Here is a 15,060-nt window from a genome sequence, read left to right as displayed (position 1 = left end):
TCATCAGAATCTCTTATAATCATTCTCTAGATGATTCAGTCAGTCCTTGGCTTCAGTGTAATAGAGGTCTGTTATCATGTAGATGATAGCTTCTTCATCTTCCATGTCACACAGCTGGGCTTGTGAGTCAATTTCAAATGCAAACTTGCAAAAGCTTTTATAGATTGTGGTTCAATAGATGGCCTTAAGTGATCATGACTTGAGAAAGTTTCTTTTCAATTCATGAGTGTCTCTGAAGATCATGTCTAGAGACTTGGTTCAAGGGTGTTTGCAGGCAGTAAGCATTTCTTGTAGAAAAATAGCTTGATCTCACAGAAGATGCTCAAGAATGTTCTTCACTGAGATTAATTTATTCATGGGTTCAGAGGGTTCCTCTGTCACAGATGCAGAGAATGATGTCCTGCAAGTGATTGATAAGTCCTCTGGGACTTCTTCCACGGGGGTTATTCATGATTCAAGTGGCTGCTCCTGGATGTCTGCAGTAGGGTTCGCAGGGGTTGAAGCACGCGAGTTTCTAGTTCTTTCAGTCATAACAGGCAGTTGCTGACTGACTGAGCTTGAAATGTAAGAATAAGTGCTCGCAGGCGATTATTCAGGTGTTTACAGCTTAGTGTGATATGTACTGTTAACTACTAGAAGTGTTCACAGTAGGAAGATAAATGTAGAGATCAAATGTATAATAGCATTCAAGCTGAGTTGTGAATAGTATTCATGAACTTCAGTCTATATAGTTGTGTGTAGTCAAGGGCCGCTAGCTCTATTGATTACGCGAGAGATAGGAATAGAGGTAAAGGATCCGCGAGGAGCGGGATTTCTTACAAATTCAGTCAGTTCTTGACTTCAGTGTAATAGAGATCTGTTATTATATAGATAACAGCTTCTTCATCTTTCATATCACACAGCTGAGCTTGTAAGTCAATTTTAAATACAAACTTATAAAAGCTTTTATAGATTGTAATTCAATAAGTGATCTTAAGTAATTACAGCTTAGGAAAGTTTTTTTTCAGTTCATAGATATCTCTCATAATTATGTTTAAAGACTCAGTTTAAAAGTGTTTGCAGACAGTAAGCATTCCTTATAGAAAAATAGCTTGATTTTATGAAAGATGCTTAAGAATGTTCTTCACTGAGATTGATTTATTCATCAGTTCAGAGAGTTTCTCTGTTATAGATATAGAGAATAATATTCTGTGAGTGATTGATAAGTCTTCTGAGACTTCTTTTATAAGAGTTATTCATGATTCAGATAACTGCTTCTGAGTGTCTACAGTAGAATTTACAGAGATTGAAGTATATAAGTTTCTAGTTCTTTCAGTTATAACAGGCAGTTGCTAACTGACTGAGCTTGAAATGTAAGAATAAGTACTCACAGGCAATTATTCAGATGTTTGCAGCTTGATGTAATATATACTGTTAACTACTAGAAGTATTCACAGTAGAAAGATAAAATGTAGAAATTAAATATATGATAGTATTCAAGCTGAGTTATGAATAGTATTCATGAACTCCAGTCTATATAGTTGTGTGTAGCTAAGGGCCGCTAACTCTATTGATTACGCGAGAGATAGAAATAGAGGTAAAGAATCCGCAAGAAGCGGGATTTCTTAGAGATATTCAGTATCACTCTCAATCTTAATATCAACTGACTGAGACAGCTTCATCTCAGAGTGTTGCTTATAGAGCTTTAAATAGAAAATGTGAAAAACAGAATGAATTGATTTCAATTCTATGAGTAATTTTAACTTATATATCTGCGTACTTATCACTCTTGTTACTGAGAAAGATTCTAGTCATCACTCACTGAGCTTCTTAAACAGTCTTATTATCTTGATATTCTTTGCTGAAAGTAGTACTTAATTCTCTATCAAGAACTTCATTGAAAGATATTTTCAATTATAGTATTTTATCTACTACTTCTGAGCATAGTAAATACTTTTTACTATCTTCTTATGAATTTTATTTAAAAGTTTCAATCTCACTTTTACTTCTGATACTGAGAAGTACTCTGTTCTCTATATCTATTCAACATTCTGACTGTCTATTTCTCTCTTTGAAATGTTATTCACAATGTCACTGAGTAATGAAGAATTATATTCATAATAAGTATAGAAAGAAGATATCTTTAAGATTGCATTCTTTATATTATTATATATAAATTCAGTGATTAGAAGATATTTAAGTCAATTATTCTGATAATATGAACAGAATACTTGAAGATGCTATTCTAGTATCTGATTCTGACATTCAGTCTGATTATCTATCTGTGAATGAAATGCAGTACTGAGAAGATGTTTTATTATAAGATGATAGTAAAAAGCTGATCAGTATTTGCTAATGAAGAGAGATTTCTCAGTCTGATCAACTTTTCAATTGAAAACAGACTTAGAAATCTCTTAATTGAAACAGTCTGATCAACTTTTCAATTCAAAAGAGTTTAATAAATATCTCAATTGAATTAGTCTGATCAACCGAGCATTTTGACCCCATCGCCGACCGCATACCCCGTGTGGTGGTGGAGTTATCCAGCCAAACGTGAACCAGACGTCATTCGAAACTCCTGTGTGGGACTATCCCTCATTCCCCCCTATCACACCACAGCCCCGGGCCAAATTGCCATACAAATTGTAAGGTGAAGAGACCTAGCCATATGCACCAATCTTCTCGATTTTGGAAGATCCCCGATCTGTAGTTGTGGAGATATCTGAGGAGCGACCTCCGCGAAAACCCTGCCCACCTTTGATGTTCCAAAACATCAATGCCAAGTCCCACCCTCGTACCGCCCTTCCTAATCTGGCCCATCCCCGGCAGAAAAATACAAAAAGATACCTCGGTGATAATATCAAGCACATAATCAACAGCCACTTCTGAAGTGCAACCTCCGCGGTCTGTCTTCAGTGTATCATATCTAGACATCAACGCCAAGTCTCACCCTTGTAACCACCCCTCTCAACCTGGCCCATCCCCGACAGAAAAGTACAAAAAGATACCTCAGCAACTGTACTCAATACATAATCAGCAGACACAACAACTATAAAATCAGTATATCTCAAGATCTGACTGAGCCTTTGATCTCTGCACAGTGAGATATATTAAATCTAGTTTTAATATCTCAATATTCAATAGATTCTGCAAGAGATTGAGAACAGCAATACTAGATTTCTATTGAATTTGAGAATTAACTCTATATTGATATAATCATTGACAAAGTCTTCTATTTTGAGATATAAATAACCAGTTCCTCTACATCCTGCTGACAATATTTATATTATTATATAGAAATAGACTTGTATTCTCTATAATATCAAGACTCTGAAGAGAGAAAGTCTTGATAGAAGATATACAGTAGTGTATATCTTAGCAGTTTCTATCTCATTCTTCTGCAGCAGTTAATGCAATAAAAAAAAAAGATCTTAGAAATAGTTTTTTACTTCTCTTGAAAAAGTAAGGTGTTTTTCTCTGGGTTTTACACAATATTCTTACAAAGAATTAAAAACAGAGTTGTTTTCTGTCATAATTTTATATTCTTTTAAGTAAGAATTACTTTTTCAGTGACTGAAGAGCTTTAATTAATACTTAATTCTCTTTTACACTCTTTATTGACTAATTTGAGTTGCACACTTATTGTGTGAGAAGAATTGAATAATTTAGAATAAAATTAAATAGTTTTAATCAATTTCTCTGCAAAAAATTGACTTATTTTTTATCAGTTTTTCTCTCAAAAACTGTCATATTATCTGATTTATTATCAATTGATATCATACTTTTTCTCACTGTATCTCAAGAAAGAGTTTGTAAACATTTTATTAATTTATCTTAAAAATCACTTTTAGTTTATTAGATTCTCTTCAAAAATCTAACCTAGTTACTGAACTAGTGTGAAAAAAATCAAGTGTTTTATACACAAAAGTCTGTTATTCTTCTTTTGAAATAGTCTGATCAACTTTTCAATTGAAAACAGACTTAGAAATCTCTTAATTGAAACAGTCTGATCAACTTTTCAATTCAAAAAAGTTTAATAAATATCTCAATTAAATTAGTCTGATCAACTTTTCATTGAGTAAGAACAATGAGTTCAAAAGTACACTTAGTTAATGTGAAAAAAGATGCTTTCTCAAAAGCTATTCCTGAGATTGAAATTCTGAAGAGAAGAAAGAAAGAAGAAATAGAGAAACAACAAGTTCTTGAAATACAGAAACTTGAAAAAGTAAGTAAAATTCTTGAAAAGCAGTATCTGAGTGAGATGAATAAAAAAGTTCTGTTAATTCTTCATACTCAGACTAGACAAGTACAGAAAGTGATCAAGTTCAAACTTAGAATTTCAAACACAGTTTAAAAAACTTTGAAAATTTCTAATATAATCACTCACTCTTCAGTTTGCTCTTCTTTCTTTTCTACTTCTTCTTCTTCTTCTTCTTTAAATCAGAAGAAAACATATGCTCAAGCAGCTGAATCTGCTATCTCTAAATCTGCTATCTCTAAATCTGCTATCTCAAAACCTGCTCAAAATTCTGAGAAAACTGAGAAGAATACTGCTCATACTTCTAGTGATAGAAGAGTGAAGAAAAAAATGTAAAAAGAGAAAAATCTTCAAATCTTCAGAAATAGAAGACTTATTCTCAAAGTCTCAAATCAGAATATATTGCAGAGAAATAAGCTAAACTCAAACCTCATTTTCAGAATAAGAAATGAAATCAATCAGCAGTTCTTTTCTCAGTTAATGACTGATATTAAAGTTCAAAAATCAGTTATAGCTTTAATTGAGTTATTCTTCTTTGAAAACTTCATCATTCTGATCACAATGTCTGAATTCAGTGCAGAATTCCTTATTCAGAATGAGAATCTCTGAAAATCAGCAGTAGAATCTTTGTTAAACACAATACTTCTATCTAAGAGAGATGAAAAGTGAGATAAATTCATTCTTTATAATATTTCAGTTGAAATTTTTGACTGTGAAGAAGAAATACTACTTTTCAAAAATGAATTAGAAGAATACAACTCTATTCAACTGAGAAAAGAGTCTGTATGACTAAATTCAATTGAGTTCAGACAAAGCAGAAGAAATGCCTCTATTCTAGTATATACAAAAACAATTGAACAGTCAAAGATCTCTGAAGTAAGAGTAGCAGATTTGAAAATGAGAGTTTATGAATACAAAGACTCAAGAATGAATCTCAAAGCTTAAACACAGTATTCAAACTGTCAAAGATATGAACACTTTGCAATCTTCTGTTTCAGAGACTTAAAATGTGCATTCTGTGCCAGAGGTTATAAAACTAGTGAGTATAAATGTGAAACATGCTTAAAAAGAGATGAAATATGTTAATATACTCTGCTTAAATACTCTAATTGCAAAGAAAAACATGCATCTAGCTCAAAAGAATGTATATTTACTTCAAGAACTCAAAAGAACTGAAGAAAAGATGAAGCTCAGAGTAAATCTAGAACTGAAGAGAATAGTCAAGTCAGTAAACTCACAACTATAAGCTTAAAAAGAAGAAACTCTTAACTATGTAAATCTTCAAACTTCAATTCTCCAGCTAAATGTAAACAGAATTTGAATTCTCAAACTTCTATTAAGATTAGAGAATTAAGAAATGACTCTGATGATAAACTAGATATAATACAAGCAGTTGAGATTTCTACTTTTCAGAACAGTTATAATCTACTATCTGATAATAGTGATTAGATTCTACTCTACTCTCTTTTAGTATGAATATATAACAAAAATAAAAAAAAAAAGTTTAAAAACTCTTCAAAAATCACATTTATTCAAAATAATGTAGATAGAAACTCAAATTGCATTTATTCTTGTCTTCAAATTGCATTTGAATAAAAAGTTGATTTTGTACTGCTTCAGAAGCCGAATTTTGATGCTGAGCAAAAATATGTCATTTCTCATTTAAGCTACTACTGCTTTTTACCTCAAAAGTCTGAGATAAAGTCAAGAGTAGTGATCTATGAAAGAAAGAGATCAAGATATTAATTTAATCTAAGATTTGATATCATATCTGACTCTGATATTCTGATGAGTGATATTAGACTGGCCGCCGGGATCATGAATTTCACGTTTGATCTCATTTGGTCTGGTCTCATACATTTCTTGGCGTGAATCCCGCTGGGACTGGCTATCAAAAAAACAGGTAAAGTGACTATATATCAGATCTTAAAATGGAACCATGACTTGAAAAAAATGAGAAAGTGGTCTCATTTGGTCCCATTTAGTCTCATTCTTGGCATAAAGTTACTATTTTTAGACATTTTAAGGTTTTTTTTAGACTATTTTTAATTTTTTAAAAAGTAACACTTTTTGGTAACGCTCAAATGAGATTTAAAGTCATTTAAAGCAATAAAAATAATTTAAATTGAGAAGTGGAAATCATGGTCCCATTTGGAAAATGTGACAAGAGTAGACAGTAAGTCCCACTGGGACAGTATGGGACTACTATCTAATGTTAAAACCATGTAATGGGATCAGTCGAATTGGTAATGGGACTATCAAAAAATCTGGTCCTGGTCCCAGACACGGTCACACGGTCAGTCTAAGTGACATTATAGATAAAGAAAATAAGTTTGATATCATACAGCTTATAAATATCTATAATGAAAAGTCATTGAAGAAATATAACAATATCTGAACAATTGATAGAGAATTTCTGAATATAACTCTATCAAGAAACTCTATAATTGCAGGAGACTTCAATGCACATTATTTCTGATGAAATTCAGAATGCAAGAGAGTAGTAAGAGCTGATAATCTGATTGAATGAATCTTTAAGTATTTAATAGATTTGATGAATAAGTCTGATCAACAAACATTCTTTAGAAAAGATATGAAACAGAAGTCTATTATAGATCTAATCTTCATATCATAAAATCTAATGAAAAGAAGACTTGTAAACTGATTTATTAATTCAAATGAGACATCAGGATCAGATCATGAGATTATTCAATTTGATATTGAACTGAGTGAAAAACAAATGAGTGAAAATCCTCTTCTCTCTAATCAGTATAACTTTGAAAAAGCTGATTGAAAAGCAGTTGAAGAAAGTATAAAACTGTTAAAATCTGAAAGACAGAATGAGCTATATTGAAATTCTGGTCAAGATATCTCAAATGAAATGCTTAAGAATAGAGTGAAGCTTATTACATCTATCATTCTAACAAGTGTTAGAGATAATATTCCAAAAAGAAAATCTTCTGAGTATTCAAAACCTTGGTGAAATGAGAATATCTCATCTAAAAGAAAAGAATTAGCTACTGCTAGAAGAGATTGAAAGAATGATGTAATATCTGATGAAGAGTTCAAAGCTGTCAGAAATGAATATTTTTCAGATATTAAAAGAGCTAAAACAGACTGCTGAAATAAATTTCTTGAAGAAGTATAAGAGAAGAAAGTTTTTAAAGCTTTTAACTATACTAAAACAAGAAGTGTAGCAAAACTTTCAGTCTTAGAATATAGGTTTCAGAATGAATTATATACAGCAAACTCTTTTAAGGAAAAATATCAAGCTTTTATGAGAATTCTCTTTCAGAACTCATCAGATTCAGATTCAGATTCAGAGGAAGAGAATATATCACTTCTTAACTATATTGATGAAAATGACTGAGAATGACCTGATCTTACATAAGATGAATTAGAGTCAGCTATCTTCTCAAGTTCTGTTAAAACTGCTGCAGGTCCTGATTCAATTAATCACTTGATTATTCAAAATACATATTTCTACTTAAAGAATGAATATTTTGAGCTCTTTTTCAATCTCTTGAAAAATGAATATCATTCTGAATGCTGGAGAGAAGTCACTGAAGTGATTCTTATAAAACCTAATAGAAAAACTTCAATTTCTAAGTTATATAGAGTAATATCTCTATTGAACTGTCTAGAAAAGGTTTTAGAAAAGATAATAGCTACTTAACTATCTTTTATAAGCTCTATAGATAATTCTCTTTTATTCAGTGAATAAATGAGAGATAGAAAACAGTGTTCTATAATTGACACTATTCTCTCAGTTGTTCATAATATTCAAATAGCAAAGTATGAGAGTCTGGTCTCAACTGTAGTTTTTATTGATATAAAAGAAGCATTTGATCATGTTTCAAAGTCAAAGTTAATTCAGACATTGAAGATATTAAAACTGCCACTTTCTCTAATAAAATGAGTTAACTGTTTTATATCTAAAAGAAGTATACAACTCTTCTTTGATGAAATGAAACAAGACAAGACTGAGATAAAAATAGAAGTATCACAGAAATCTTCAATCTCACTCATTTTATTTGTAATATACACTGCATATCTATTCAAAAATAGAAATATGAGAATAGTGTGATCTCTGAGTTATATGAATAATATTGGTCTAGTTTACAGCTCAAAAACTATCAAAGAGAATTTGAAAGTAATTGAAGAAGCTGCAAAGAAAATCTTTGTTAGAGCAGATATCAATCAAATTCAATTTAATATGAATAAAACTGAGTTAATTCATTTCTTTTCTAGATTCAATGAGAAAGAACTATCTCTAACTCTTTTAAATAGAGAGATTAAACCCAGTGTGAATATCAAATGATTAGAAGTATGATTAAACTCCAAGTTGAATTTTAAATATCACATTCAACAAAGAACTGTCAAGGCAGAAAGACTATTGAATAACATAATCAGACTATCAAATACAGAGAGAGATCTATTCTTCCAGGCTATGAGACAGTTATATATAGCCTGTATTACATCAGTAGCTGATTATGAAGTTCAAGTTTGATGAAATAATCAAGAGAATTTCACTGAACTCTTTCAAAGTCTGTAAAACAGAGTCTTGAGAAGAATTCTGAGAGCATTCAAATTATCTTCTATTAAAGCAATAGAAATTGAAGCTTCAATTTCTTCTTCTGCTATTAAATTTGAAAAGGCCTGTATGAACTATGCTCTGAGAGTTGTAAAGATGAGCTTAAATCATATAGTCAGAGAAAGAGTCTCTTCTTCATTTTCATCAATTAACTCTGAAAATGAACTGAATTGAAATAGATTTCTTGATTGAAATGAAAATAATTCTTTAAAGAAAATGCCTTCTCAACTGTACAGACTATACTCTCTAATTAAAAATCAATTTTCTTCTTTAAATATTGAAAAAGTTGATCATGAGAAGTTATCTCTCTGAAGAGAAAAGCTTGAATCTCTTATAGACTTATAAATAAGTGAACTATCAAAGAAGAAAGAATATGAACAGTATTTGAAGAGAATTTTTACAATCAATATAAAAGACTCTATTCTGATTTATTCAGATGACTCAAAAAATGAGAACTTGAATAGATTAGACACAGACATTGCTTATACTGAAGATAATATCAATTTTATCTCAGATTTCTGAAATCTAGACTCTGAATGTGAAGTCTTTGATGCTGAACTATTCATAATAGTGAAAGCTTTCAAACTCATTGAAATAAAATTTCATAAAAGAGGAAATTGTTTGAAAGAGGTATGAATATTCTCTGATAGTCAAGCTGCTTTAAAAAGACTTAGAAATAGTCAGATTTATAATAATCAAATGAATCTTGAACTGATCTTAAACTCTGTTTTGAAAATTCAAAAGAGAAGAATATCAAAGCTGATAATTCATCTGCACTGAGTTCCTGCTCATATGAATATTCATGACAATGAATTGACTGATTCAGCTGTAAAAAAGAGTGCAGAATTAAGCAGATCTATTCAAAAAATTATGTTCTGATCTTTTATAAAGAGAAAAATAAAAGAATCTTGTTTAGACAAGTGAAATGAAAGCTGGCAGAAACAAAAGAAGAGTATACATTATTCAAGATTTGAAACAAAACCCAAGTGGAAATCTTGTTCAATTAAATGTAAAAAGAAAATATTCTCATCTATAATACAGCTGAAACTAGGACATGGCTATTTCAAATCTTATATACAAAGATTTGATGATAGATTTGACTCAATAGAATGCTCATTCTGTAACACAAATGACAATTCTGAGCATATTGTAATGCACTGTGCATTATACAATAGTCTCAGAGCCAGATTGAAAGAGAAGTATGATCTAAATCAATTAAATATGAGATTCTTATTCTCAACTGAGACAGGAATTAAATATTTAATAGACTTTCTATCAGAAACTCAAGCAGCTATAAGAAAATGACTAAATTCAGAATTATCTGAATATGAAGAGAAGAAAATCAACCAGATCTAGTCTGTTAAAACAGCTATATATGTAAGAAGTCTACGCCGATTAGATCGGTATAATATTGATAGGTCTTATATAACAAAGATAAAAACACTAGAGAAGGAAAGAAAGAGAAAGTGCGAGAATCAGTGATCGAGGTGAATATTTATACACATATGTGATGGTGTACGCGGTGGAGCTTCGGGGTGGAAGAATATATGCATGTTCATAGCAGCTGAGAATCAGTGATCGAGAATGACTGAGAATTGAAGTGTATGTAGAATCTGTGAAGTGTAATAGAATAGTCTATATAATTGATCAGAGTGGCAGCTGAGAATCAGCAATTGAGAATGACTGAGAATTGAAGTGTATATAGAATCTGTGAAGTGTAATGAAATAGTTTATATAATTGATCAGGCACAGTCTGTCACATTAATTCTCTCTTTTCAGAAGCAGTTTCTATTGATCAAGAGTCACTGTTTCAGATAACACAGAACTCAGAGTCTGATGAGTTGAGAAGAGATTGAATCAGTGACAGTACAGTGATTTAATGTGAACTATTTAATAAGAGAATATACTGAAGATTATAATATCTTATAACTGAAGATTTTATCATTATATAGTGACTTCTCTTTAAATTATTATTATTCAATCTCTTCAAGCTTCTATTTATAAATTTGAATAGAAGTTAATCTTTTCTCTGTTTTATTAGAGTATTCTTATAGTTATTTTCTGAATCTTTCTTCACTGCTATATAATTGATGTGAACAGACACTGATTCATTCTTTAAATAAGAAGAAACTGATCTTTCTCTTAATTATGAAGATGCTGATCTTTCTCTTAAGTATGAAGATATATAGATTAATCAGCAGTTGAAGATGATATGTTTCAATCAGTTACAATTAATATATACTTCTTATTAATATTAATCAGTAACTTCTTCAGAAGTGATCTCAGAGACTCAGAAGCCTGTTTAAATAACAGAAACTCTTACTTATGTATAGATATTTAAATCTATTTAGTTCATGACATCTGTATCATGATTCTTCAGTGCAGGTGTATAAATGTAATGTCTTCTACTACTGTTCTGTATACTCTTAAGCTTGATAAGACAGTTATTCAATATTCAGAGCTATGTGTAGAAATCTTTATAAGTTAGATCTTCATTTATACTTATAAGAATCTGTAAGAGTTTGAAAGTTAATATCTTCTTAAGCATGCTAATCTTCATTCAATTCTCTCAAGATTGATCATCTGCTTCTAGAATCTTGATATTGAAGTTAGAAATGAATGTTGTAAGAGAAGTGTTTCTCTGTTAAATACTCTATAATCAATTTAATACTTTCTATTATATAGCACTGTCTTGAAACAGAATATCAAGATATCTCATGATATTATCAGATATTTATAATACTGATTTATATACTTTCATTCATGAATAAAACTTCTGTTTTATGTGATTCTTTAATTATTTATTGATATATCAATCTTGATTAATTAATGAACTGATGAAATCTTCATCTATACTTAGTTTTATAAGCATTTTCATTCTTCATGATGAGTAGAGAGTGAGATCAGAAGTATTAAAATATATGAAAGTATCTAAGTATTCTTTCAGTGCTTTTATATTTGATTCTATAGATGTTGAAATTGTATGAGTTTCTTGTAATAATTGTTGAATCTCTTCATATTGACATTGTTAAGTTGTATACATATCAGCTATCTATTACTGTTGTAATTTCAACATTACTTAGAGTCACTGTGACATCACATCTATACTTATATTCAGAGATTTCATATTATTATTAGACATGATTATATCAATCATTGAATGTATAATATCTGAGAAATCTGAAGAAGTGTAATTATATTCTTATACATCTGAGTGTCAGAACTCTCAGATTTTTTACTGATATTCTCTTTATAAGATCTTACTCTCTTTATAAGATCTTGTTACAGAGTCAGAGTAACTGATAAGCAAGCTTCTATCTGAGAACTATCTGAGAACTCAGTGTCTACTTAACTGATTAACTGTTTCTCTATTACTTATATATTGTTACATGTTTAAATATCTCTCAATAAATAATCATTTCTGATGAGAAGATAATGTGTGAATAATTGTTTTCTAATAAGAAGACAATGAGTGTTTTTATAGTATAAGAGGCCTACGCTGATCAGATCAGTATAATATTGATAGGTCTTATATAACAAAGATAAAAATACTCATTGTCTTCTTATTAGAAAATAATTATTCACATATCATCTTCTCATCAGAAACAATTATTCATTGAGAGATATCTAAATGTATAACAATATATAAGAAATAGAGAAACAGTTAAACAGTTACACAGACACTGAGTTCTCAGATAGTTCTTAAATAGAAGCTTACTCATCAGTCACTCTGACTCTGTAACAAGATCTTACAAAGAGAGTAAGATCTTATAAAGAGAATATCAGTGAAAGATCTGAGAGTTCTGATACTCAGATATATAAGAATATAATTACACTTCTTCAGATTTCTCAGATATTATATATTCAATAATTGATATAATTATGTCTAATGATAATATAAAACTCTCAAACATGAGTATAGATATGATATCACAGTGACTCTGAGTAATATTGAAATTACAACAGTAATAGATAGCTAATATGTATATAACTCAACAATATCAATATAAAGAGATTTAATAATTATCATAAGAAACTCATGCAATTTCAACATCTACAGAATTAAATATAAAAGTGCTGAAAGAATACTTAGATACTTCTATATATTTTAATACTTCTAATCTCACTCTCTACTCATTATGAAGAATGAAAATGCTTATAAAACTGAGTATAGATGAAGATTTCATCAGTTTATTAATCAATCAAGATTAATATATCAATGAATAATTGAAGAATTGTATAAAACAGAAGTTTTATTCATGAATAAAAGCATGTAAATCAGTGTTATAAATATCTGATAATATCATGAGATATCTTAATATTCTGTTTCAAGACACTGCTATATAACAGAAAGTATTAGATTGATTATAGAGTATTTAACAGAGAAACACTTCTCTTATAATATTTATTTCTAACTTCAATATCAAGATTCTAGAAGTAGATAATCAATCTTAAGAGAATTGAATAAAGATTAACATGCTTAAGAAGATATTAACTTTCAAACTCTTACAGACTCTTATAAATATAAATAAAGATCTAACTTATAAAGATTTCTATACACAGCTTCAAATATTGAACAATCATCTTATCAAGCTCAAGAGTATACAGAACAGTGATAGAAGATATTATATTTATACACTTATACTGAAGAATCATGATACAGATGTCATGAACTGAATAGATTCAAATATCTATATATAAGTAAGAGTTTTCATCATTTGAATAGACTTCTGAGTCTCTCAGATCACTTCTGAAGAAGTCACTGATTAATATTAATGAGAAGTATGTATTAATTATAACTGATTGAAATATATTACTTTCAACTGCTAATCAATCTATGTGTCTTCACACTTAAGAGAAAGACTAACATCTTCATAATTAAGAGAAAGATTAGTTTCTTCTTATTCAAAGAATAAATCAGTGTCTGTTCACATCAATTATATAGCAGTGAAGAAAGATTCAGAAAATAACTATAAAAATACTCTGATAAAATAGAAAAAAGATTAGCTTCTATTTAAATTTATAAACAGAAGCTTGAAGAGATTGAATAATAATAATTTAAAGAGAAGTCACTATACAATGATAAAATCTTCAGTTGTAAGATATTATAATCTTCAGTGTATTCTCTTATCAAATACTTCACACTGAACTGTTATATTATCACTGATTCAATTCCTTCTCAACTGATCAGACTCTGAGTTCTGTGTTATCTGAAACAGTGACTCTTAATCAATGAAAACTACTTCTAAAAAGAAGAGATTAATATGACAGACTATATCTGGTCAATTATATAGACTATTCTGTTACACTTCACAGATTCTATATACACTTCAATTCTCAGTCATTCTCAATTGCTGATTCTCAGCTGTCATCTTAATCAATTATATAGACTATTCTGTTACACTTTACAGATTCTATGTACACTTCAATCCTCAGTCATTCTCAATCACTGATTCCCAGCTGCTATGAATGTGCATATATTCTTCCGCCTCAAAGCTCCACCGCGTACACCATCACATATGTGTATAAATATTCACCTTGATTGCTGATTCTCGCACTTTCTCTTTCTTTCCTTCTCTAGCGTTTTTATAGTGTAAGGGGCCTACGCCGATTAGATCAGTATAATATTGATAGGTCTTATATAACAAAGATAAAAACACTAGAGAAGGAAAGAAAGAGAAAGTGTGAGAATCAGTGATTGAGATGGATATTTATACACATATGTGGTGGTGTACGCGGTGGAGCTTCAGGGCGGAAGAATATATGCGTGTTTGTAGCAGCTGAGGATCAGCAATTGAGAATGGCCGAGGATCAGAGCGTACATAGAATCTGTGGAGTGTAACAGAATAGTCTATATGATTGATCAGAGTGGCGGCTGAGGATCGGCAATCGAGAATGGCCGAGGATCGGAGTGTATGTAGAATCTGTGAAGTGTAACAGAATAGTCTATATAATTGATCGGGCGCAGCCCGCCACAATATACTATCTTTTAATAATTTGTTTTGTTACAGTCTTTCTTTATTTTATCTTTTTCTTTCAATTTCTTTCTGTCTATCTATTTAATGTGTCTATCTTTAAGACTGTGTTCTCTTTTCCTTTGTCATGATATTGTTAAATGATTTCAAAGTATGAGACAATGTTAAAACACTGCAATTTGTAAACAGTTTTTGTATTCTGGGCCGGAATTTTCTGATTTTGCATATCTGAAATTGATGAATGTATAATAGTT

Source organism: Blastomyces dermatitidis (assembly GCF_000003525.1).
Source record: "Blastomyces dermatitidis ER-3 genomic scaffold supercont1.1, whole genome shotgun sequence".
Lineage (NCBI taxonomy): Eukaryota > Fungi > Ascomycota > Eurotiomycetes > Onygenales > Ajellomycetaceae > Blastomyces > Blastomyces dermatitidis.
The sequence above is the reverse complement of the archived record's forward strand: the minus strand, read 5'-3'. Positions refer to the sequence as shown.